Source organism: Heptranchias perlo, chromosome 7, assembly GCF_035084215.1.
Source record: "Heptranchias perlo isolate sHepPer1 chromosome 7, sHepPer1.hap1, whole genome shotgun sequence".
In the NCBI taxonomy this organism is placed as follows: Eukaryota; Metazoa; Chordata; class Chondrichthyes; order Hexanchiformes; family Hexanchidae; genus Heptranchias; species Heptranchias perlo.
Window position 1 is genome coordinate 78,595,384 of NC_090331.1, and position 27,432 is coordinate 78,622,815.

At 45.7% G+C, this 27,432-nt stretch overlaps 1 protein-coding gene across 1 annotated transcript in view; it reads right to left on the minus strand.

Moving 5' to 3' along the window:
- LOC137323891 (aryl hydrocarbon receptor-like) overlaps positions 1-27,432 on the minus strand; it is a 157,473-nt gene that overhangs the window by 61,681 nt on the left and 68,360 nt on the right. The gene's annotated exons all lie outside the window — the stretch shown is intronic.

The following is a 27,432-nucleotide window of genomic DNA, read 5'->3' on the forward strand; positions in this document are numbered from 1 at the left end:
ACTAAACCATTATAAGAGCTGGATGTTTATTTTAAGTAAGGTGAGGGGCAAATAGTTTCCAAAACCTCTATGGAAAGGGTCTTTCAGTAGAGATTCAGTTCCTGGAATACCCTTCTCTGAAAACTCTGCCATTATGGCCACCAAGAAAGCTCCCGCTGCACCGCTAACATTCTGCGATATCGTTTGAGATCATTTCCCTCGAGCTTCCTCCAGTGGCTCGGTGGATCCAGGTACTGTGTGGTGTGCCACTGAGCCATCCAGTGCATGAAGCTCCCAGGTCGAATCCCCAGTCTGTGCTGAGCTTGCTCTTTTCAGTCAGGGTGTTTGCAGTCACACTACCATTGGATTCCATTCCCCTGAGCTAGAAAGGGAAGTGGGAGGGGGGAAAATCCACCTGTTGGTTAGCCACTGAGTCCTACTAGACATGTGCACGTCAGGTGAAGACCAGATTGAGCTCGAAAGCCACACTCCCCCACCCCCGATGTTCAAATAATGAACTGACACTCATTAGTTAGATTCACACATGAAATTTAGCCAATGGGCTGCCAATACTGGTCCAACTGTACCCCAGTGCGAGTCCGCAACTTGAGGGGAAGAGAGGGCAATTCTTTTTGATTATTTAATTTGAAACATTTGATTGATTTCCTCCTATTAATGGCTGCAATCCAATTATAATCATCTTATCGATGACCGAGCATGGAATTCGTGGGCTGGAAAAAAAAAGTGGGCTAAACACTTCACAAAGTGGCATCAATGCACACTTGAAAAGTTTTAGGACATGATGAAAATTTGTTGCAAGAAACACCCCACTCCCATAGCTTCATCTGCGTCACAACAAACTGTGGCCCCAGTGGATTTGCAGCTTCAAGGAAATGGAATAAACATTGTGGTTTTGCTTCGGACCTCAGTAAGAGTCATGAAATTTCTTGGACCCCTGATGGTCTTAACCTGTTTGTGTGAAGTGATCTCACCTGCGACCCAGCTCATGGCCTGGAACATTGTTTTTGTATAAACCCAGCACCTGTGAGGATTCCTTGGAGCCCACACATGGAAAAGTTGACAGCTCCAAGGAAATCCCACGGTGACTTCTTACTGCCAGTTCATCGGAGACAGGGCAAAATAAACTAACAGCTTTAACCTCGGGGGTTCTTATCAACACAACGCTGGGGAAGTCGGTTCAGCTCCTGGTCTGATTCCTTCTACAACTGACACTGACCATCACAGAGAGTTTGCACACTCGAATGGATGTTTGCACCAAACGTGGCCATACAGTTTTCCAATCTTTTTTAAACACACTGTGCTAAAATGTCAAGAGTCTCAAGGGATCACACTCTGGCTGCATTGTGCTTTTAAAACAGCTCCCTTGATCTTCAGCAAATAAACGTACTGCTTGATGCACAGTATGAGCGGTTCCAAAATGGAGACTGCGCGTTGGCAGCCTCAGCCTCCTCTGAGCCTCCTCCTGTTCCTTTCCTACATAATGCCTCTTTGCAATGTTATCAATAAGAACTGATGTCGTGTTGTCCAACGACTTGCCCGACACTTTCTCCAGCTCAATATCATTGTTGGCTCTCACCAGAAAATCAGCACCTTAGCCCCCGGTAATAGTCTCTGCCCAGCTACCCTGATGGAGTGTAACCTCTATGTCCTGTTTGACCCTAAGCTTGGCTTCAAACCTCACATCCAGTTTGTCACCAAGACCACTTATTTCCACCTCCATAATATTGTCCCACCTCTATCACTATCGCAACCCACGACCACTGAAACTCTCATCCACAACACCCACCTCTAAGCTCAACTGTTTCATTGCCCGCAGCCTCCCAAGGTTCACCTTCACAAATTCCAATTCATCCAAATTTCTGCTGCCCGCATCCTGTTCTGTCATAAATCCTGCCACCTACTCATGCCTATCCTCGCCAACCTCCTTTGTTTGTGCTGAGTTACCTGATCTCAGTTAAGATAGATATTATAATCATCTTTATATCTCTCGACCGGGGGAGGGTTGGAAGTGGGAAAAAAAGCTGTCATTCCTCTTCCTGATCATTATCTAACGGCAAACACAGGATTAGGTTCAGCTGAAACAGCCTGCCAACACTCACTTTTTAAGCTCACCCACAAAGAATGGGGACTTTGGATAAGGTATCAGAGGGAACTGGTCCACATGGAGCTGTAGCCCAGAAAACTCAGCACCATCGGAGAAAGAGAGGGGGAAGCTGCACTTATTTCACTGTGCTGCTCAATCCCCGAGGGCACATAGCCAGCCCCACTGTTGGTTGAGCGGCTGATACGTAATATTGACACAAAAGAATATTTTCAAAGTGTGTGGTTGCCAGGACTGTGGATATGAAGGAAGCATTAAGAGCGAGGTTTATAACTGGAATGAGCGAGACAGATTACAACAAACTTGAACGCACACATGGAGCGGCATTTACTTTTCAGCGTCAGATGGATCAAAGTAGGTTACATTCTTTTTAAACCAAAAGGAGCGCGCCTCACTCCAAACGAATGAGCTGATAGATTGAATGGTTGCTGAGCCTGGTTGACAGTCACTTGATGCGATTCCAATGGAGAAAGGTTCTTTTCCAGGCCTGTACTAATCACTTTCAGACAAGGCACAGCCAAAACCCTAAGCAGCAGTGTGACTGAACTGGAAAGCAAATTGCTCCTTACAATAGTCATTGGAAGGCATCTAATGGAGCACTATTAAAAAGTAGTAAACTCTCCCATGTTTCTTTACACAACACCAACTTGCATTTATATAGTGACTTTAATGTAATAAAATGTCCCAAGGCTCCTTCACAGGAGCAATGTCAAACAAAATTTGATATCGAGCCACAAAAGGACATATTTGGACAGGTGACCAAAAGCTTGGTCAAAAGAGGTAGGTTATAAGGAGTGTCTTAAAAGGAGGAGAGGGAGAGGCGGAGAGGTTTAGGGAGGGCTGAAGGCAGGCCACCAATGGTGGAGCGGTTAAAATCGGGGATGCGCAAGAGGCAAGAATTGGAGAAGTGCAGAGGGTTGTTGGGCTGGAGGAGGTTACAGAGATAGGGAGGGACGAGGCCATGGATGGGTTTGAAAACAAGGATGAAAAGTGTTTTTTTTAAAGAATCGAGGCGTTGCCGGACCAGAATCCAATGTCAGTGAGCACGGGGTGATGGATAATCGGGACTTGGTGCGAGTTAGGATATGGGCAGCAGAGCTTTGGATGAGCTTAAGTTTATGGAGGGTGGAAGATGGTAAACCGGCCAGAAGAGCATTGGAATAGTCAAGTCTAGAAGTAACAAAGGCATTGATAAGGGTTTCAGACACACACAATGTGACAACACAAATCACATTATTGCTCGTAAAAATTATGCAAGATTTTCCTTCCCCGTCTGAGTAACTTGAAGCTCCCCTGATGGAATACTAATTATATGCACCACTTTCTGTGGTACTAACCCAAAAGGCCCAAAAGATCCCAAATTCAAATCCTGCTCAGCTGATCTTAATTCGGGGGCTTGGTGAAATCAACCAGGGTTCCTGTTCTTGATTACCATCCAGGGACACCTGCTATCAAATTCTGTGTGCTGATGTCAGCTGAGGAATGCATTACATTCAGTTGTGGTACCCTTCATGGTCACATAGCCGGCCGACACTCACTGGCCTGGTTCACATGTGAAGAAAAGCAGTTGGGTGAGGTGCTGGAGGGCTGCCAACAACCATGGAACAGTAGATCAGCACCAATCGATCCCCTGGGACCATAAATAACTACAAGGCAGTCCCGAGACCATAACCAACACGGGGCAGTCCCCTGAGACCATAACCAACACGGGGCAGTCCCCTGAGACCATAACCAACACGGGGCAGTCCCCTGAGACCATAACCAACACGGGGCAGTCCCCTGAGACCATAACCAACACGGGGCAGTCCCCTGGGACCATAACCAACACGGGGCAGTCCCCTGAGACCATAACCAACTACAAGGCAGTCCCCTGAGACCATAACCAACTACAAGGCAGTCCCCTGGGACCATAACCAACACGGGGCAGTCCCCTGAGACCATAACCAACACGGGGCAGTCCCCTGGGACCATAACCAACTACAAGGCAGTCCCCTGAGACCATAACCAACACGGGGCAGTCCCCTGAGACCATAACCAACTGCAAGGCAGTCCCCTGGGACCATAACCAACTACAAGGCAGTCCCCTGGGACCATAACCAACTACAAGGCAGACCCCTGGGACCATAACCAACACGGGGCAGTCCCATCAGCAGGGGAGGAAACGAGAAAACGAACACATTTTACACTTTTTTAAAAAATGCATTACACATCTAAAAAAAATTATGTGTCAAATACTTGCTGGTGAGGACAGTGCCCTTTTAAATTATAACTGGGATTTGCAAACATCTGTGGATCATTTTGTTTTTCAGTTTATACACAGCTCTTTTACAGGGAAAGACTTCTCGCCAAACACACACACACACACACACACACACACACAGACAAAAATGACACGTTCTCATTAGCAAATTAGACCCTTGCATGATGAGGCCGCGATTGCCACGACAGCACTTTTCTGGCTCAGGGTTGCGGAGTTAACTCTCATAGTATCATTAACTTACCAGTCTGAGGATAAGCCAGAAAACGGGTGCTCAGTGTGTAGATACACCACCGACTATTGCTAGGCCACATGAGCCAGGACTGTCCCAGGTTCGGACTCCCCACCCCGTGCAGGTCTGCACTGGAGCCGTTTTTTTAAACTAGCCACAACAATTGGCCTCAAAATGAACACTTATGAAAGGTGTAATTTAAAGATCTGAGTGCATGCACGGGCAGTGGTTTCCACTAAGGGGCATTCCGTTGCTCTTTATGTGCTAAACAGAGTTGGATTAAAACTCACAATTGATTACAATTGGACTGCTGTCCTATTCAGCTGCTCATAGAGTGAATCATTCTCTATAAACTGCCCCATTTATTAAGCTAATACCTATGATTATGCCACTCAGCCTTTTAAAGGTCCAGTGTGGAACACAACACTGGAGTACGTGACCCAAACATGCTTTTCCCAATACGTGCCACCCGTGTGCTGTAAGGTAACATAAGTGAAATAAAGCTTGTAATAAAAACAGAAAAAGCTGCAAACATTCAGGACAGCAGCATCTGTGGAGAGTCTGCAATCAAGTGACTGGATGATCGAACGGATTAGACAGTGCCCTCTCACCTTAGGGACTTGGGTTCAAATCCAATCTAAATCCAGGCTCTACATTGTCAAGCTCATTCAAGAGAGAAATGAAACAATGGAGTAGATTTTTAACTTGCCGCCCGGGCGTAAGACTGGCGTCACAGATCGCCCGCCTGTTATAGAAACTACCCAATTTTAGTTTCCATTGATTTAAAAATCTACCCCCGTGTCTCACTGGTGCAGCGGGGAGGGTGTTCTTCTGAGGTAGGGGGCTGAGGCACATTAGTGCGCGGAGCAGGGCGATCTTAACTTGGAACCCACCCCCCCTGAGCTGACACTGGGGGCATGATTTTAGCTGGGAACCGGGAATCCAGCCCATCTTTAGATATTCGCGTGGGGAACCCGGAAGCCAAATGAATGCATCGCAATCTGCGATTGCAACTCAATTCAAGGTAAGTATTTGTTCTTCCGGGTTTCTAACATGCCATGCAGCCAAATTGACAGGCTGGATGCCTGTTGGGAGGGAAAGGAGTCGCGAATGGTGGAGAGGACGGAGAGAGATCGTGGGCCTTGGAAGAAATTGGGGAGGTGGGGGGACAAGGACGACATCGAGTGGGCCTTGGATAAGATTTGGGTGGGGGGAGGGAATAAGAAAAAAAAAACGGACTGATAGCAGCGTCAGGTCACGCCAGATGTGCTTGTTGGGCCAGTAGGAAACACTCCTGCTCCTCCGGGCCCAAAAGCAGTGCAATAAAGGCACCCAGCTCATGGATCCGACCCTTCCGGCCTGCTTTCACCTGACGTGAATCAGAAGCAATGAGGAACCCGAATTGTTTTACTTTTGTAATACACAAAAAATTAAGTACCTCAACTATTGCAATGAGGTACATTTCCCCTTTAAGTATCGGCCCGACGACTTTAAATGGGGGCGGGACTTCTGGGTGTCTGTTGCGTGCGTGCCTGGGTCAAACCCGGAAGTGGGCATGTTGGAGCCAGGATGCGGTCCCGCTCCAAAAATCAACTATTTTTACTGCCCACCCACCCCCAACCCATCCGTTCTTGGGAGTTCAAATTATCCCCCGCCCCAGGTGTCTGAAGTGGAAGTGTCCCCAGCAATAACATTCACCACCTTGTTCACAAGATTCAAAATAGGAAGAGAAAATTCTCCAATCACCTCATTACAATAACCAACCAATGGGGTCTGCACCTCATGAGGCAAATCATGTTGAACTAACCTGATAGAGTTTTTTGATGAGGTAACAGAGAGGGTAGATGAGGGCAATGCAGTTGATGTGGTGTATATGGACTTTCAAAAGGTATTTGATAAAGTGCAGCATGGTAGGCTTATCATCAAGATTGCGGCCCATGGAATAAAGGGGGCAGTAGCAGAATTGACTAAGGAACAAGAAACAGAGTAGTGGTGAACAGTTGTTTTTCGGACTGGAGGGAGGTGTCCAGCAGTGTTTCCCAGAGGTCAGGGCTGGAACCACTGCCTTTCTTGATATATATTAATGACTTGGACTTGGTTGTACAGGGCACAATTTCAAAATCTGCAGATGACTCAAAACTTGGAAGGGTAGTAAACAGTGAGGAGGATAGTGATCGACTTCAAGAGAATATAGACAGGCTGGTGGCATAGGCAGACACATGGTAGATGAAATTTAACGCAGAAATTTCGGTAGGAAGAACAAGGAGGGGCAATGTAAACTAGAGGGCACAACTCTAAAAGGGGTACAGGAACAGAGAGATCTGGGGGGTAAATGTGCACAAATTATTGAAGGTGGCAGGGCAGGTTGAGAAAGTGGTTAAAAAAGCATAAGGGATCCTGGGCTTTATAAATAGAGGCATAGAGTACAAAAGTATGGAAGTCATGATGAACCTTTATAAAACACTGGTTCGGCCACAACTGGAGCATTGTGTCCAGTTCTGGGCACTGCACTTCAGGAAAGATGTGAAGGCCTTGGAGAGAGTGCAGAAAAGATTTACTAGAACGATTCCAGGGATGTGGGACTTTAGTTACGTGGATAGACTGGAGAAGCTGGGGTTGTTCTCCTTGGAACAGAGATGGTTGCGAGGAGATTTGATAGAGGTATTCAAAATCATGAAGGTCTAGACAGAGTAGAGAGAAACTGTTCCCATTGGCAGAAGGGTCAAGGATCAGAGGACATAGATTTAAGGTGATTGGCAAAAGAAGCAAAGGTGAAATGAGGAAAAACTTTTTTATACAGCGAGTGGTTAGGATCTGGAATGCACTGCCCGAGAGGGTGGTGGAGGCAGATTCAATCATGGCCTTCAAAAGGGAACTGGATAAGCACTTGAAAGGAAAATATTTGCAGGGCTACAGGGAAAGGGCAGGGGAGTGGGACTAGCTGGATTGCTCTTGCATAGAGCCGGCACGGACTCAATGGGCCGAATGGCCTCGTTTCTTGCTGTAACCTTTCTATGATTCTATGCACGGTACTGTCCTGAATTTCTCAGCCAATCAGAACCCTCCTTTAAAACTATCCTGAGACCAAACAAAAAGCTGCTCAGATAAAAGTTCCCACATAATCAATTATGGGGCTGGAGCAGTAAGAGAACCTGCCAGAAACACCATAGAGTCCAACAGCCATTACAGCAGGTGGTCCATTTAACAAGAATAACGTAGTTCCAGCTGTAACCTTGAACATTTTCTCTGCAACTGTTATTTCTGTACATTAAGTCCTAATAAGCCCATTACTCAAGATAGCTCTCCCCCCCAACGCCCCCCCTCCTCGGGATGGAAACCATCCCGCTGTCAGGGTAATTGCAATCAATCCTGCTCCAAGACTCCCTTTATGCATCAAGGGTAATGAAGCAGCAGAAAGCTTCCCTCGAGTGGATTAACTAGGCTGCATTACCAGTGCTCCTTGGGCTACTCCAAAGAATTAATGAATAGATGGCTCTACCACTGCATTGTACTTGGAGCATTGACAAATCTGTTTCTTTTTCCACTTCAGCTCAGCTGAGGTAACCTCCTCACAGCAGCCTGATTTTCCGTGTACTTTCACCTTCCTTGTCAAACCATCCCCAAACGGAAAAGCCAGGCGGCCAAAGGATCATCCTCATATAAAAGAGAGGAGGAAAAACAAACAGAAAACCCACAGCAACATCTATTACCAAATGTCACTTTGACTCAATGGGTCAGTTAAAGGAGCCGCAATGCACTTCTCAGTGACCTGTTTTCATTAAGGTGAATTGATGCATTAACAAATATGTTCGATAATGGCCGAGCCTGTTCTGACCCTGTACTCTGCTGCTGCCCAACAGTTAACCCTAGTCTAATTAACTTGGCCACCTGAAGGCAATCAGCTCCCTTCAAAGGCCTGTTTTGACAGAATATAAGAGACGCTCAGATCAGTGTGCTGCAGTCAACTTGGCCTGGCATTGAACTCAGATTCAACTAAGTTCTTTGCACCATTTATGTCTAATTTAATAACAAAGACAGAATACAAGTCTCAGTTTATGATGGAATTTTATGGAAGGCTGATCATCAGGACATCCTAAAGTGTTCCTGGTGGATCAAACAAATTCCGAGCCACACAGCCTTCATTTCAAAATGGTAACCCTTTACATGCTGAAGTCCACTGGTGCTTTTAAAATGATGCCAACCTGCCCTATGATTGTTTTCCCCTCACCTCCCTAGTAGCGTGACCAAAATAAGAAAATGGAGCAGGACGGCAGGCTGTGGGTCTCATTCTACTTATCCCCATCACACCCCACCAAAATTTCTCCCTTTCTCTCCTGAAGGCATAAACTCTTGAAGGGGTACAGCTTGCTCCGCCAGCAGCAAGCCTCCAGGATCTCACTCCGAGTGGGGAGCCGAGACAGAGAGTGTCAGCAGGATATGCGACCGTAGAGGACAACACAATGGAGCAAGCTGTTAACTGTTCCTGTTCTCACCCGATACACGCACTGAATAGTGACAGGCCAATCCTGAGACTTTCTGGGTGATGCCTTGGCCCACTGGGCCACCAGAAGTGATGTGAGATGCTTTTAAACATCGGGCCCTTGGTAGATGCCACTTCAAGGTCATTCATTTAAAGGGTTAGTTCAAGCTCAGATCATTCATTCCACAGAACGCCCTCAACAGGAAGAACTGGGAGAAAGGAATAGCTTGATTACCATGGGGGTGTTTCATCTAAGAATGTTCTGCTCTATCAACTGTTTAAACTGTTCTCCCTGGCTGGAATGTTTCTTTGCAGTTCACCGTAGTGTGACAGCTTTCCCCAAATCCTACTGAAATCACTAAGCGAGATGAAGTAACAGCAAACTTTTAAATGGGACTTGGCAACACAGCCATGTCAGAAGGATTGGAAGCTCCAAGCTCTGCTTGTTAACTTTTCTTCTTTGAGGACTGATAGACTGGCATCTCCTCTGGTTTTCAGACATCTTGCACCAGGCTCAGCTTAAAACATCAAAGAGCAGCAGAGGCAGTTCTGGCAGCACAAGTAATGCAGACTTTTAGGTGTCGTCAGGCTTGGAGTCACATGGTTCCTGTATGGGTGGCGGGGGGGAAAAGGGCTAACAGAGGGCATTGGGAATTTGAAAGTACAGAAACATGAAGGAAGCTGAATTGGTTTAGGAAGTTTCCATTTCTCTGGTTATTCCCAGTACATGCTGAACAAAAACAGGCACCAATAGAAGAACACAAGTTCCCAAACTCAACCAGGCTGCCAGGAGCAGAGACCAGAAGGAGGGGAAACTGGATGAGTGGCACTGTGGCCACCCCGTGCATCTCCATGTGGCGCTGACAGACGACTGGGGGCAGATAAACCAACAAAGTCCTCATGTTCTTCTCATTCTCCCTCCCAAGCGTTTCCCCTTCTCTCCTGAAGGTGTTGACATTTGCTGGGGTATGGTGCCAGCCACTCTTTTGCACCTCTTGCATTTTGCGTGTACAAATGTCGACAGTAAGCATCAGCACGTTATCAACCGTGGGGAGCATCACAACCAAGAATCAAGAGCAGGATCCGTAGCTAATTGTACCCCTCTTTAGTCAAGTAAATCATCAGGGAAGCTTTCAATATAACCTGATTTACCTCAGAGTAAGTCAACATTTGCTATTGGCATACAGCTCAATTGTATAAAAATAGACACACCACACAATGAGAAATGTTGTTAACTCCCATTTTATTTTATTTCCCCCCCTCAGTTCTCTCCACTTACTCCTTTGATGCAGGATGTGCATCAGACAATATTTTCACACGGTGATCAATGTTGTGGGCTGGGGGAGGCGGGAGCAATGGAAAGGAGCTTAAAAAAAAATGCTGCGATTTTAAAATCGGACTACTTGCACCAGACCCCTTTGTGAATGTTGCAGCTGCAGTTCTTACAATCTTTAAATCTGCTGCAAACTCAACTGGCTGATGGCTCAGTCGATACCTGCACTGCTTGGTTCGGGATCAAGCCAAATAGGCCCAGGTCCGATCCCAAATCGTTGCTGAGGTAGCTTATGAACTCAGCTGGGGCAGTGTCTGGGGCCGTTAGAACTGGCCAGAGCACCCCACGTTAGGGAGAAAGGAACAAGAAATACCAGCCAAGGGCCCCTGCTCCTGATCGCGGTCTAGCGCGCCCTGCTGGAATGTATGCACCTGTGTCTAAACAGGTCTTCCTCCCAACAGTTGAATAGTTACCAACACTCATTGTCTAGGCTCATACACAGGATAGCAATCTGGGTGACGTACCAGAGGACTGCATGTGCCTGTGGAATTATACCTGAGCATCACTGACATTGAGATGGGATGGGATGGGGTGGTGCGGGGGGAGCAGTTGTACAAGAAGATAGGAAGCAAAAACCTGGAAAAATAAAAAGGAACCAGTAGCTGGCAGGGGGGGAAAAAAAAATCAACCCAGCAAAAATTAAACACTAAATATTTGATATCCATAATTTTAGACAGAAGGAGGCTCTGTACTATGCTGGTTTGCTAGCTAGAAAACATTCAGATTGATGTAATCCAACACTCCACCTCCACCGCCACCCACCACCCCCCCCCCCCCCACCGCCCCCACTTTGAAGCCCTGTGCCAAAGTTAAAGTTTGCACGCTCTCAGTCATGCAACAAGGTATCAATCAATCTCACACTCTTTCTGTTACAGCCTAATAAACTGAAGGCGAGAACAGTGCCAGTAACTCACAGATAGTGAAGTGGCCCATTGTTTTAAGCTTGGCAAAAGCAGAGCTCTTTCTCTAGTCTAAGGAAAAATGTCACCAGCCTTAAGATTTTTCTTCTACATACCAAAACTTGAGTTGTCAACACTTGTCTGCTACACCCACTAGAAACCTATAAACAAATTGCTCCGTCCAAGGGGCCCCTGTGAAAAGGAAATGTTTGATACAGACTGACGGCCTCTCCCTTCAAATTACAGAATTATCAACCACCAGACGAGATTTACATAGCTTGCATAATTCTGTACAAGCACGCACTGCTGTGCACTTCAAACAGCTTCTCACAAGTTTCACGGTTAGGCTTCATTTGGTGCACTGGGCCTCTGGAAATTACTAGCTATTATTAAATGCGTATTCTCAACCATGTAAACAGATCGCTATCTGCAAGAATTCAGTTGTACGGCTTTAGACGGGAGTCTCTTTTTGGGGGGGCAGGGCGGAGGTGGGGGGGGGGGGAGGAAAGTGGGAGGGGTAACAGAGAGGGTCTGTGTGGAAACATGGCAACGCCAACCAGGCCTGCATGCTTCATGGTAAAATACTGCAAACAATCTATTTCTTAATAAAGTCTTCACACGCGATGCACTGGCAGGGCAAACTGTTCTTGGCCACATCTGTCAAGTCCTGTCAGCCAAGCTTTCGTGAAAGGGTTTCGTGCAACACGCTGCTCCAAAACTCTGAAAGACAGACTCTTTGTTTTGTTTAGGAGTGGATTTAGAGCATTAACCCTGTGAGTGCCAAGAGAGTGGGGGGGGGGGGAACAATAAGAGGGAGGCTAACAACACTGAGGTTAGTTAAGTAATCTGACTTGTAAACACAAAGACGGCACTATCAGCTGTGAGTGATAAGTAAACGGCAACACCGACAACAGCTCGGTGACCCCTCCAATCGTGGAATGCACACAATTTTCTCAAGCCGAAAAAGACTGACTTCCCTTCCTCCCCAAATCAATCAGTGCAATAAGGAATTGCACATTTGTATTAGATTGGCTTAGGCTGCTACATTACAATCTGACTTTTATAAACGCAAGTCCTTCATCTCTTTGCTACAGTATTGGGTAAAATTTTGCGATCCTGCTACCCCAATGCACACCTTTTATTATAAAAATGAAAATTTCTCGCTCACCGCCCCCCCACCCCCCCATCTCGTTCACTCTTACAAGTGACTGCTTCCATTGGTCAAGGCAGTTCTCCAGTAATTCGGCCAGGCAGACATTATTCACGTGAGTCACGATGACGAATCTTGGCGAGCTATTCTACCAAGGAAGTATCACAGCTGAGCACTGTCCTGTCCTCACCGATACCTTTCCAGCAGTGTTACTGGACAGAGATCAGGAAAGGGAAGCATGGCTGATTTTTCTATTCTTTTAGCCCAACTGCAGCACCTTCTGATCAGCAAAATCTGCACAAATTGGGTATGGAACCTAGGACCTCCCTCGTTTACAAGGCTCAGCACAGGGCAATGAGATTATAAACACTCTGGGAGATCAGAATGTACCGTCATCACCCAGCTTTCCCTGATCAAACTCGCGCAGACAGAGGGCAAGGTGCTGTTCTTAAAGCTGTGCAGTCAGGTCACCTTTTTGTAAGCATAAATGCTTCAGATTAAAATGGGAACTGCCATCATTTCGGACTGGCACAGAGGCCTGAAGAGACGTGTGTCATTTTAAATGATCCTAACTCGCACCTAGTCCTGTTCACCCATCACCCCTGCATTCGCTGACCAACATTGTGTTCCCAGACCAGGAGCCATCGATTTTAAAATTTTCATCCTTGTTTTCAAATCCCTCCATGGCTTTGCCCCTCCATATCTATGTAACCTCCTCCAGCCCTACAATCCTCCGAGATCCCTGTGCTCCCCCAATTCTGGCCTCTTGTGCATCCCGATTTTCATCACTCCACCATTGGCAGTTGTGCCTTCAGCTGCCTAGGCCCTAAGCTCTGGAATTCTCCCCCAAATCTCTCCACCTCTGTGCCTCTCTCACCTCTAAGATGGTCCTTAAAACCTACCTCTTTGACAAAGCTTTTATCACCTGTCCTAATATCTCCATATGTGGCTCGGTGTCAAATTTTGTTTGATAACGCTCCTGTGAAGCGCCTTGAGATGTTTTACTATGTTAAAGGCGCCCTATAAAAGCAAGCTGTTGTTAACTGGCTGCTGCATTTGCCTAAATAACAACCGTGACTGCAATTCAAAAGTAGTCCACTCGCCGTAAATTGCTTTGGGACAGTCCTGGGATGGCGGGATAGTCATATGAGGAGAGATTGAGTAGACTAGGCCTGTATTCTCTAGAGTTTAGAAGAATGAGAGGTGATCTCATTGAAACATACAGAATTCTTACAGGGCTCGACAGGGTAAATACAAGGAGGACATTTCCCCTAGCTGAGGAGTCTAGAACCAGGGGTCACAGTCTCAGAATAAGGGGTAGGCCATTTAGGACTGAGATGAGGAGAAATTTCTTCACTCAGAGGGTGATGAATCTTTGGAATTCTCTACCCCAGAGGGCTGGGGAGGCTCACTCATTGAGTACATTCAAAACAGAGATTGATAGATTTCTAGATGTTAAAGGCATCAAGGAATATGGGGATAGTGCAGGAAAATGGCATTGAGGTAGAAGATCAGCCATGATCTTGTTGAATGGCGGAGCAGGTTCGAGGGGCTGGATGGCCTACACCTGCTCCTATTTCTTATGTTCTTACATCCTGAAGACGTTAAAAGGTGCCACATAAAGACAAGTTATTTCTTTCTCTCTTTCCTCAGAAGTGATACAATTAACTTTATTTCCCCCAGTACAAATTTTGCAACCATGCCCGGCTGGAAAACTGCAGCAGTTGACTTTGCAAAAGCAATGATGCTATTTAACATTTTAAAACAGCTCCTGGCATTCCATCGTTTGCTTACTATATTACATGAATAAATGCGTGTCATTTGTACTCCTTTAATCTTGGCTGCAACGCTCCTTGTAATGGTTAAAAGAACCAACTAAAAATACACCGTCCTGGGCCAAGATTAAAGTCGTACCGTCTTCTTCAGAAAATTTGCAAACAAAATGTGCCACACAATGTAATCACAAATAAATCACAACTAAAGCACCATAATTATGTCATTGGTATGTGACATTAGCAAGATGAAAAGTGGATCCTCTACCTTCCCTCAAACAAAAAAAAGGTTCTAAATATTTTAACGTGAACACGGCATCATCAAATGCCAATATCACTGGTTAAGGCGTGACTATAAACCTTGCCAGCCAGTTTAACCTGACAACACCGCCCCTTAAATGGGCTGTGTGCTCCGCAGTCACAAAATACACGGGGATCAGTAGATCACTATTCTACTTCATTAGCTGAGAGATAAGTCCTCGGTACAGAGACAGAAGGCAGCTAAACGCCACATTCCTTTAGTTCTTTCCTCCCAGGCTTTTTACTGACACGCACTGCACTACCTTCCGTGCTTCAACTGGCCCACACCCTGCTCTGGCACCCTTAGTCTGAAAGGGAAACCCATCGAATAACTAACCAAATGCAAGAGAGCAGTAACAATAGACTCCCCTTGTCTTTATTGTTTCCCCACATACAGTGGGAAGGTAAATAGCTGTTGAGCTGTTAAAGATGTTCCATTAGGTTCAATAGACCAAAAGATCCCTGCAAAGCTGTAAGCCATCAAATGTTGTTTGATAATCGCTCCTATGAAGTGCCCTGGGACATTTTACTACGTTAAATGCACTGTATGAATGCAAGTTGTTGTTGGCTTCAGGTTTGCAAGCATACCGAACAGAAAAGGACAAGCTCACACATCCAATTCAATTCCAGCTGCAACTTCCCCAGTCAAGTTTTTGGGCAACAAATTAATGAGGACGCTTCTCACTTCTGAGAACAGCCGAGGAGCCGATTGCTCTCTTATTTTGTTTGGGCTGATATACACAGTATTAGTTTCCTAATGGCAGGAACCACTTTATAGGAATGCAGGAACTGCGAGGCGAAGAAAAGACCAAGGTCCATTCGCCTTCTACCATATGATACAATGATAATGGAGTTGTTGACTAATTATGGCAATCAATCTCCATTAATTAGTTTTGAACAGACCCACACATGACCTGAGGAAAACCCCAGTGGTGGAAAGCTTTGGGAACCACAGGTCCAAAGTCACCTGTTCCTCCCAAGCATGCTACACTTACCACATGTCATGTCTCAAGTTACTCATATACTGTATCCCAAAATGTTCTTTGTTATAGACTAATTGTGTGTGCTCAATGAGGTGAGGGATGTTAGTACTGGTCCCCTTTTCTACTTTTACCTTCCGGAATTGGGATCAAACATTCTCCAAGTCAAATACAACATGGGCGAGCTGAGCCTTAAGCTCAGCCTGTAAAGAGCACTTCCTAAAGCAGCAGACTGATTTTGTGCTATGGAAGGTGCGTACGTGTGCATGGGGACAAGATTGGGTTAAGCTGTAATGTCCCCATGGTTAAATAGCCCTCCGATGAGTTCGACAGCTTGGCTTTATATAGTGCCCGTGACATAGCAAATGTTTCAAGGCACTTCACAGGTGTTCTGTTGGTGAACGTGGCAGCATTTTATGCACAAGCAGCAGTAAATTGAATGACCAGTTAATCTGTTTTTGATGGTGGTGGATGGGGGAAAGAGTGTTGGCTGGGACGACTCTCTGCTCTTTCTCCTTAAAGTTGAGATCTTTCATGATTACCTTAACAGGCAGACAGGGCTTTGACTTATCATCACTGCTGCAGTGGACTGTCAGCCCAGTCTTTGTTGCACTCAGAGGGGGCAGTGCCTACCATCTGAGCACTTGTCTAAATTTCCATTTGACTAAGGCACTGGCAGGTTGCTGACGCCCATGGAACCGTAACTCAACAGAAGTCAGTGCCTTCAGGAGAGAAGGGGAGGGGTGGGGGTAAAATACTGAAGGCGGTCTTGTGTAGAATGGGTGAGAATTACAACACAAACCTGCAACTATAAACTATAAACAAACCAACTCTGTTTATATATAAAAAAGAACAGCACAGCAGACCACATTCTCCACATCAGATGGTAACCACAGGCTTTCACTCAACCACTGTGAAGTATGGTTTTAAACCAGTCGCTCTTCACTGTAGGCCAAATTTTTGTGGTTTTACCTATTTTTTAAAAAAAGTCTTGCCAAGCGATGTGCTTATCTGATAGAGGGGTTACTGGTCTCCATTCTGACAGGACAAGTAGAGCACTTCAGGCCGTGGAACTATTAACTGCCACTTATGGTGCACGCTCCATAACTGTTAACGGGAGGCATGATTCTGGCACGGTGTAGAAACCAAGGGGGGGGTAGGGGGTGGGGAGAAATTCTTCTTAACCACTGTAAACAACTACCTAACCAATTCGCAGTCTCAGCTAATCACACTTTTCAAAGCTGCACGTGTCTGAATTTGGGTTATTAATCATGGAGAGAACTGGCAATAAACGAGAAATTTTAGGCCATTGGGTCAACTGGACTTTCTTTTACCCTCCTCCCATATCTATTTTGAGGTCCATTAATTCCCTGGTCATTTGGCTTTTATAATCTCCCCTCTGGTCTCCACGGACAGTGGATCTGCTTCTCAGCAGCATCTCAAGTATTCTTTTCTACTCACCGGAAATTCTCCTTTCATTATTTGAACCTCCTCCTTCTAATTTCTTATCCAAAGCAAGACAATAGATTCTCATTTTTCCTCTTACTGCTTTGACCATAAAACCATACAAATTTAGTGCACAGGAAGCCATTCAGCCCATCGTTTCTTTCCTGGCTCTTTACAAGTGCAATCCAAAACTAATCCTACTGTCCTTTTCTTTCCCATAGCCTGTTTCAAATATTCATCCCTTAAAAGGTGCAATGGCATCTGCCTTAAACACTCCCTGTGGCAAAGCATCCCACGCTCCAACAACCCTCTGTGTAAAGAAATTTTTCCTAACTTCTCTCCTCACTCTCTTATGAATCATTTTAAATTGTTGGCCCCTTGTCATTCACTCCCCAATCAAAGAAATAGTCTTTCCCTATTCACTATCAAAATCTTTCATGATTTTAAAAACTGTTATTAAATCTTCTTTTAGCCTTCTTTGTTCCAGTATCTCAATTCTCTGCTCATAACTATAGTTTCCCAGCCCTGGCATCATCGCAATGATTTTCACTGGACGGTCTCCATAGCTTTAACATCCTTCCAATAATGCGGTGTCCAGAACTGCACACAGTACTCTAACTGTGGCCTAACCAAAGGTTTGTGTAAATTCATCATGACTTCTTTACTTTTATACACTATGCTCCTATTTATAAAGCCCTGGCTTTTGTATGGCATTATCTATCTGCACTTTTGGGGAATTATGTCTACGTGTGATATGGAAAGAAAGAACCTACATTTATATACTGGTTTCACAACCTCAGGATGTCCCAAAGCGCTCCATAGCCAATTAGGTGTTTTTTTGAAGTGCAGTCGCTGTTGTAATGTACGGAAACGAGGCAGCCAATTTGCACACAAGGTCCCACAAAGAGAAGTGAGATAAATGACCAGATAATGTTTTTAGTCATGTTGCTTGAGAGCTATATGTTCACCGGGAGAACTCCAAATACCACCACCTGGGTACCCTAATATACACACAACATACATTTCCTGGGGTCTAAATAGGAATTGCCTTTCCCATGCATTTGAGAGCATCTCTTCAGAAGTGCAAAACTTGGGAACAATCCAAAAATTCCTTCTCCAATTCCACCAGCCAATCTAGTCTCCAGGGAACAGGAGATTGGGGACTCGAACTTCCGTACTTAGGGAACAGCACACAGGAAAACAACTTATCCACTGCAACTAACGTCTAGGCACAAGAAGCATACAAATGCCTCTGGCTCTGTGATAAATCAAAGCTACAGCAAGGAGAAAGCAAAGAAAAAAATTATACACACAGCATGATGTTGCCTTAAGTGATAATAAAGTTGCAGCAATGGGCGTCAAAAAGCTTTCGATATGGATGATTAAGGAAACCATCCTGCTCATCAAGTTTTCTTCCCTTCCGACCCTAAAGATGTTCTCCCCTCCTCTTTGGAGCTCGATGACTCATCGTGAGGTGTGGTTCCACAGGGACTGGCTGGCCTCCGAACCTCACCCAAGTGATCTTCAGTGAGTGTCAGCTGGCGATTTGATTCTAAGGGTGGTGGGGGGAGGGGGAGGGGATGGAGAACACAGATGAGCCAATACTGTCCATAAGGTCGACATTTACATTTAGTGGGCAGAATCAGGATGCACCACGGGACGGGAAGTGAGAGTCAAAGAACAAGATGAATCACGGAATAAGAAGTGATGAAAGGAGTACAAGAAATCAGAATCCAGGTGCACAATGGGAAAATTCCACTAATTTTCTACAGTCATTCAGAACAATATCTGTGGGTTGCAACTATCCAGTTCTGCATTTTTGTCATGCCTGAAAACCTCCATTCACTGCTAATCTTTATCAATGTCCATAATCACAGACTGGGTTACTTCTGAAATGGTTATCAGGAATGTACAGTATTGGGTTTCAATGCTGATCCAAAGAGAATCCCCACAATTCCATTATTTTAGGAGACAGCATGTACTGCCAACATTCCTAGATTCCATGGATTCCTAGTATCTGAGATCTCCCATGTGACAAGTTCCTCAGTGTAGCTGTGTCATGACAGGAAAGCAAAGAGCAGAGACCAGGTACCGCAATCACCATGGGAGAGTAAAGAGCAGAGACCAGGTACCCGCTCACCATGGGAGAGTAAAGAGCAGAGACCAGGTACCCGACCACCATGGGAGAGTAAAGAGCAGAGACCAGGTACCCGCTCACCATGGGACAGTAAAGAGCAGAGACCAGGTACCCGACCACCATGGGAGAGTAAAGAGCAGAGACCAGGTACCCGACCACCATGGGAGAGTAAAGAGCAGAGACCAGGTACCCGACCACCATGGGAGAGTAAAGAGCAGAGACCAGGTACCCGACCACCATGGGAGAGTAAAGAGCAGAGACCAGGTACCCGACCACCATGGGAGAGTAAAGAGCAGAGACCAGGTACCCGACCACCATGGGAGAGTAAAGAGCAGAGACCAGGTACCCGCTCACCATGGGAGAGTAAAGAGCAGAGACCAGGTACCCGACCACCATGGGAGAGTAAAGAGCAGAGACCAGGTACCCGACCACCATGGGAGAGTAAAGAGCAGAGACCAGGTACCCGACCACCATGGGAGAGTAAAGAGCAGAGACCAGGTACCCGACCACCATGGGAGAGTAAAGAGCAGAGACCAGGTACCCGCTCACCATGGGAGAGTAAAGAGCAGAGACCAGGTACCCGACCACCATGGGAGAGTAAAGAGCAGAGACCAGGTACCCGACCACCATGGGAGAGTAAAGAGCAGAGACCAGGTACCCGACCACCATGGGAGAGTAAAGAGCAGAGACCAGGTACCCGACCACCATGGGAGAGTAAAGAGCAGAGACCAGGTACCCGCTCACCATGGGAGAGTAAAGAGCAGAGACCTGGGGAATGATTCTAACTCAGAAAAAACGGTGGGTTGGGGGTGGAGAGGGCAGTAAAAATGTTTTTAATCTAAAACTCCCCCCAACCCACCCATTTCCGGTTTTAATGGAGGAGGGACGAGGGGTGGGCAATCAACCCACTCTCAGGAGGCGGGTTGGTCACTAAAACCTTTCAAGGAGGCTGCGGGTCTCCATTTTAACAGATTTTTTTGTTTTTAACCCATAGGGGTCGGGATTCCCGGGCCTTCTACTTCATGCCACACAAGAGGAGGCGAGAAGGCCCGAAACAGCAGTTAAGTGCCTCTATCACACAGCTTGTGGGCCCAGAGGAGCAGGAGTGCTTCCCCCAAGCCCAACAAGCCTACCTGCAGCGACCACCCCACCTCACGATCTCCGCCACCCCCCCCCCCCAATGACTGAGCCCCCCCACCGATGACCCCGACCCCTCCCATCTATGACTTACCTGTTTGCATCCTCATCTTTCCTCATCTCCCATCCGACTGAGGCCAGCCTGTCAATCAGGCTGGCCCGTTGGGCGGGAAACCAGCAAGAAAAAAATAAAAGATGTCCTGACGTCAATATCGTATCGACGTCCAGGAAACCCGTACTTCCGAGTTTCCCATCAGGAATTCCACCCCCCCCCCCATCCTCTTCCCGGCTCCCCAATAAAATCATGCCCCAGATTCCCAACCAGGTTTGTCGGAAATACTTTTAGTGTACATGTCACAACTTGATTCATATTTGTGACTCAAACATCAATATGGCTTATATACGAGATATTATGGTAACATGGGTCTTTTTTCTCCCCCCTTGATAGTTCCTACAATGCTCCCCTGAATCTGTTGACTTGATGCTGGGGTGAAGTTCCACAGATACCAGTTTATCCTTTGGCACCTTGCCCAAATGGGCATTCTTTATGCATCAGTCTTGCTAGTGTCAGCAGGCTATTCAACTCTGCAAGGGATCACAGTCAGGCCTGATCCTGTCCTCATTCGAGTTTGACACAGGCACACTTTCCAGCAGGGGCCAGAATCCTTAGTTCATTTTCCCTTTCTTAATCCAGAGGCCACTACTTTCACCCAAACTGAGATCATCTAACACAAGATAGAGGCAGGGAACGAAAAAGGGTCCCTTTTGGTTTGTATTGCTCGAATGTTCACCAAGCCTTTGGCGGAGCTGCACCAAACCTTTTTAAGAGTTTGTTCAAATGCTGTGAATCAGTGCAGCTGCACGTTTGGGGGTTGGAGAGGGAGTGGAGAGGAGAACATCGACATTTACAATACAATCAAGCAACCATCCCATTCCTCAGCAGGATAATCCAGCCCTGCTTGTGACACCTACCATGAGGAGCACTAAACAGATTGCGGGGAAAATATTCCTCAGGAATGACCCAGGTAAAATGGTTTAAAATAGCAGATTACACTCACACACACAAAGCAAACAGGAGAAGCGTTAGAAGAAAGTGGGTGGCGGGGGTAGAAAAACAAGTGAAGCGGGCTTGCACGCACCGTGTAAGCAAAGGGGCGATTCGTGCATTTCAGACCGACGTGTGCAGATTAGCGGAGGATAGGTTACTGCAAAAACAGCAATATCACTTTACCTTGCCAGTACATCAGCTCAACCGAAAGCTTGTAATTACACATTCTTCCCCATTCAAGCCGTGCAGCTCAGTTACAGAGTTTAGGAGACTCTCAGCATCATTTTAAAATGTCCACAAAATTATAAAAAGATTGGGTTTCATTTTTAATCTTAAATCACTGGTTAATACACCATTTTATTAATTAATTATTTTCTCTTCTTGCTTTTTTTTTATCCTGTTCTACTGTTTTATAAACTATTTTTTTCTCTGGGGGTGTTTCGTGAAGTTTCCCCCCTTAGTTTTCTCATTTCTCCCACACTCCTTCAACCTGCCGACCTGCAGCTAACAGGATGGATACACCCTGCTCTCAGGACATTGCCAATGTCCCTTGTAGCCAGCCGCCAGGAGGTGCCAGAGACTGCCTTAGGTGCAACTATTCCCCCTGCTCCCCCCTTCCAATTTTCCCAGTTCCTGATCAGCAGGCTCCTGCCTTACAAGTCCTACCCAGAACGTGCAATGACAGAATAATCTCATTAACGAGGGATCAAATGGTAACATGAAGCTCAAGCCGCCTAATATCCTCTAAACTTAGAGATCAGAAAGCTTTCTTTATGCTCCCACGATGGCTCAATTGGCAAAGGCACTGTCCAGTGTACTGCTAACCCACACAGACCAGGAAGCTCGATCCCTGATCTGTGCCAAGCTGTTTGATCTCAGCTGGGGCAATACAATTGGCCTCCATGCCATCAGCCAGGGTTCGGGCTCCTAATCGCTATCCAGTGACTCAAGCCAAAAAAAGTGCGCACATGTGAATGTCAAGTGAAGACAGCATCAGGCTCAGTTATGATGCATCATCTCTCCTCTCGTTTCCCCCCCTCTCGTTAAATAGCTTGTTGACACTCACTGTCTAAGCTCAAGCATGAGGAAAGGGTACTTGGGCAAGACACTGGAGAGCAGCTGTGGACCATAACCTTAGCACATCTCACCAACTTTAGCATTAAACTGAGGGGGTTGAAGAGAAATTTTAATCGTAACATTATTTTCTAGAATACATACACAGCCGTGAACTGTATAAAGGATAAGAATTCAGTCTAATTTGCAATTGCTGTTTGGGTGGTGTGTTTCATGATGACGAGGGTTACGACCACCACTGGCTCCCAGGCTGCTCCATTCCATTGATTGGTGATGACATCCTCATCCAGCTACAGTTCTAATGAATTCAAAGCAAGATTATACACGGGGAGCAGGGAATTTCTTCCATAAGCCCACAGTAATTAACGGCTACTTGTGCCTCTGTGTCATCACGTACCACACGCATCTAACACGCCAATAGCCGGCAGCCCCCACTTATAGCTGCTGTGGGCACACCGACACACATTAAACCCCCTCCTAAAGTACAAGGAGCAGAACTTCTAAATACAATGGGGGGTCATTTCAAACCTACAATTAATCTCACGGTTCTGATGATGGTTATTAGCATTCAGGCTTTAATATAACTGTTTACACTACCAGAGTCTCTCGATTAGATTCCAGTCTGTCACTCACTCCTGGGTAACCATTATTCTATCTGTAAACCATCTGAACCCATGGATTAGATACCAGCCTGTAACTCGTTCCGAGGTAGCCATTATTGTACATGCCACTGCTCTTAATTCAGTCAGTTCATTCGAATTATTGGGTAGTTCAATTATTTTTTGTACTTTTTCTTTACATTTCTGTTTATTTATGTTGCTTAATTCTAATTACTAGAGAATTTGAATCTTTTTTCTCATGCTAACAACTACTTTGAATTGTCAGGCCTAGACCGTATGAAGAGTGGGAGTGAACCCTTTAAGAACTGTATGCTGTGTGTAACAAGGCTCAATTGGTGTATCAGAAGCCGGCTGACTGAATGCTACTGACTGTTTGATGAAATGGAGAAAGCAGCGAGTTCATGTTTAGTTACTCAAAACACTCGGCTCAGCCTGAAAGTGCTGCATTCTTGACACTGGTCCAAAGCCTCTCTGATCTTAGGTATTTACTGCATTCGCTGTTTCTCCTTGTCCTGAGCCTGATCTGAAACTGGCTACAGATTTTTGCAAGAGAAAGATTGTGATGCTGAAACTGATTGTGTCCTGCAGCTGAACTGGAATGAACACTTTTAAAATGTCTGATTAAAAGGGCTGTGGAGTACTGCAGGGATCATTGCTCTTCACAAATGAGTTGGATGCAAAAAGCTTGGTAAATTTGCAGGGAAAAAAAATTAATACAGACAAATGCAAAATGTTGTATATTGGAAGAATGACAAAATTAGGTATACAATAAAGAGATCAGAGTTAGCAACAGGGAGACTTCAGACAATCCAGCTCACTCAGTACTCCAGGTCCTCCTTCTGTTCCCAACATATATTCCTCCACTCCTAGTTGAACCAGGAATTAATTCAATTCAGTTGAGTCAGTATTTATTTGACCTGGGCCCAAGCTGTTCTACTTGAGGATTCAGAGCGTGAAGCAGTTATTGCTCAACTTAAACTTTCCTCATTACTTTTTTAAAAAATTTAATAACGACATCCTTTGGGCTTGTACCATCCTACTGAGGTTCTATATATGTTATAAATTGGATAGCCAGGTGGTGAAGGATAGAATACTAGGGCTTAGTCTTCAGTTGCTTCCAAGCCTTTATTCACAGAGCTCCACATTACACACACACCTCATCCTAGATCAATTCTCTTATAAATGGATACAAGAGAGTTCCTAATTTATACACACCACCTGAATACAGTTAACACTACAGAGGAGCATATCACCCATCATTGCTGGTGCTACAAATAATTTACTTATTGTAAAGTAAATACATTTTAGAACCTTCCTGAAAACCAACATGGCGGATGTTAAGTGGGATTGAGAACTGGTAAACCTGTTTTAAAGACTCAGCCAATGTGCTAGTAAAGATTAAACACTTCAAGACTGGAGCCATTGGTTTTTGCCGATCTGTGAGGTGCGTTCATCTACCTATCATGGGCTAAACAATTGAAACCTGGCTCTTATATTTACTGTTAGCGGTTAATAATTTTGTGACTACAAAGATCATTTGATGGTGAGCCAAACTTCCTTGCCTCTGGTCAGGATCAACAATTTATTTATTTTTTTTTAAAGATTTTGCCGTTTGCACTCAATTATCTCTTTCTTTCCAGTTACTCTCATATTGTTGGGGTGAGGTCATTTCACATTATCCTCAGGGGAGAAGATACCCTCCCAACAACGACAATTGTGAGGAGAGAAGGTCTTCTCCCATCTCTCAAACACAGACACTTGCATAGCCCATTAACAAAATACTACATCATCCTTTCCAATCTCCTTCATAAATATTTGTTGGCAAGTAAACAGCCCCTGGACTGTACCACGGTAAACCTTACTGGTCTTAGAAGGAAGGTTTGATACTGGAGTGCCCTCCCTTCCAGTTACAGTGAACAGGATGTTATTAGTTTTCGCTGTAATCCTTGTTCTTGTTAGTTGGGTTTCACATTTTTCAGTTGTGTTTTGGCAGGAGCTGGGGCATGAAAGGGGTGAGGTGTTGCACTGTAATGCGCCACAGAAGGTGGGTTCATACTGATAATTTTCCCAAACAACAAAATCTTTTATGTCCTGTGAAAGCCTGGCATCTATCTGTTCACATGGCGAGAGGGACAATCAGAAGGGGAGAGCAGATCGCAGGCCCAAAGGCACTAGCGAAGGTCAGTCAGGGAGGTCCACTGACAGGTTCCAACAATGCAAAACAGATGTACTGTATGTAAAGATAATTCTACACTAATGGCTGTTTCCAATATTGTGGACTCATCTCTATGGTGATCCACACCACGGTCCCACATTTGTGTTCAAGTTAAAATAGCTTCAGTTTTACAGCCATTAATGGAGAATAAAGCCCTCTGATAGAATCCATATGCACTACCAAGGACTGTCTTTGTTTGTTTGGTGTATCCAATCATGCTCATTACAGGCCTCCAAAGAGAGCCCAAGTAACACTCTGGTTTCCATTCAGCTCAGGGGTAGTTCTTCTTACAACAGCTGGATTTTAATTATGGGATCTCCGTTCTCAGGAAACAGATGGCACACCTAACATTTTCTTGTCCGCAAACCATCTTGAGTCAGTACTGGCAGCAAGTGGTCACTATGAATCCCCGCTTTTGTTCAGAGGCCAGACAGCCGACTTCTAAAAATGTACCAAATGGTTCTCCTCCCGCTCCGTCACTGCTGACAAGGCAGATGAAAAGATCAGACGATGTTGTTGAGGCTGCTTGTCTAGCTCTCGGTCACTCACTTTGCTGACTCCGAAATCTCATTTGACCTTCAAATGTCAGCTCCCCAGCAATGGCCCAGTAAGTAAACGCATTCATGCCAGGTTGGTTCCTGTTTCGATCCCCCCAATCTGTGTCCAGCTTGCTGATCTGAGTCAGGGCAGTACATGGAGTGCTACAATTGGCCTCAGCACACCTCAGCTGCGGAGGGGGGAGGGGAGTGGGTTTAAGCAAAAATCAGCCCGGGTTCCTGCTCCTGATGACTTGTAGAAATACGCATGTAGATGTTAGGTAAGGATGGGATCACCTGTGATGACCTCCATGGTCTAATAGCCCAAGGGCATTCACTGTCCGCAGAAAGCTTTCTTTCATTCACTGTCCAGGCCCACATACGACAAGTGGGCACTTGGGCAAGGTAGTGGAAGGCTGCCAGCACCCGTAGAAAAGTTATCCCAGCAAGAATCAGCACGGTCAGAAGAGGAAGAGAGAAACAGCAAGAATATTTCAGTCTCCCCACATATCCCCTGCGGTCAGGAGAACAAGCAAACAACCTCCTGCCATGGGCCTATTCCTGCTGCTCCAAGAGATGCAGCACCCGGCTTCGGTACAACCACTGCGAGTTTGGAAGGCAGGCTCTACCCCTTCCCATCCGCCCTCAACTGGTCCTTTTACCTCTTACACCAGCACAACCCTCCATAAACTCATGAGAGCGTTCTGGAGTGTTGGTTTTCTATTCATCCTTGGAATCGGTGAGGTGTGGAAATTACTGCGGACTCCCTGTCCTCGGTCCTTGCCAGCACTGTGTTTCAGTAGCCGTCTCTGTGAAAACCAGCACGGAGAATGAAGCTTCACAGCAGCAAGTTGAAACATCCTGACAGGATTTCCACATGGCACTGAATACAGGAAAGAGACAGGAACCCAAGCCATCATCAGTAATGCTCACTGAGCTAAAAGTAAATCTTCTTTCAACATATACAATGTATATACACATGGTCCTAGGATGTCTGAGCACAATGTGGATTCTCCAGCATTTTGAATGGCAGTGACATGTAATTCTCTAAGGATGTTTCATATGGACGTTAATGAATAATGTTATTTTTAGTACAATAAAACGTAAACCCATTCTATTATAACATATTAATGATGTCGCTACACAAAGTGATGAAACTAACATGAAATTGGAAGCAGTTCAACCAAGGTTTTTACAAATGACTTCCCTTTCCCCTTTTTCTTCTAGGGAATGCGTAACTGAAATAGCCAAAGCATTGGACACTCTGCAGCCAATGAGTCACAATGCCCAAAAAGGGTTATTTTTTTTATTAAGGACTTTTCACATCATAAGCTGGTTCTCAGGAGCGCCGCCCGACAGTCCCACTCTCCAGAATTTACTTTTCCATGTGTCGCCAGGCTCCTTGTGAACCAGAGGCTAAGGGGAAGTCCGTGTGAGGGCTGGCAGTGCCATTTTGGTCAGTGCACACGGGCAGAGTATCGCCATCTTAATGCTAACGTCATGATGTCAATCGCAGGATAATAAAATCCGTTTGCCCGTAGTGACGGCGTGACACAATATCTCGGTGTCGATATTCATGCCTGCGCACACCGGCCAAAATGTCATGGCCTGACCATAGAAACGTGCCACTGCCCCATCGGGATTACCGGCCCTCATTTAAATCGGGGGCAGCCAGGAAGACCCAGTGGAAGACTGGTCATCCTTTTAGCCGGTCC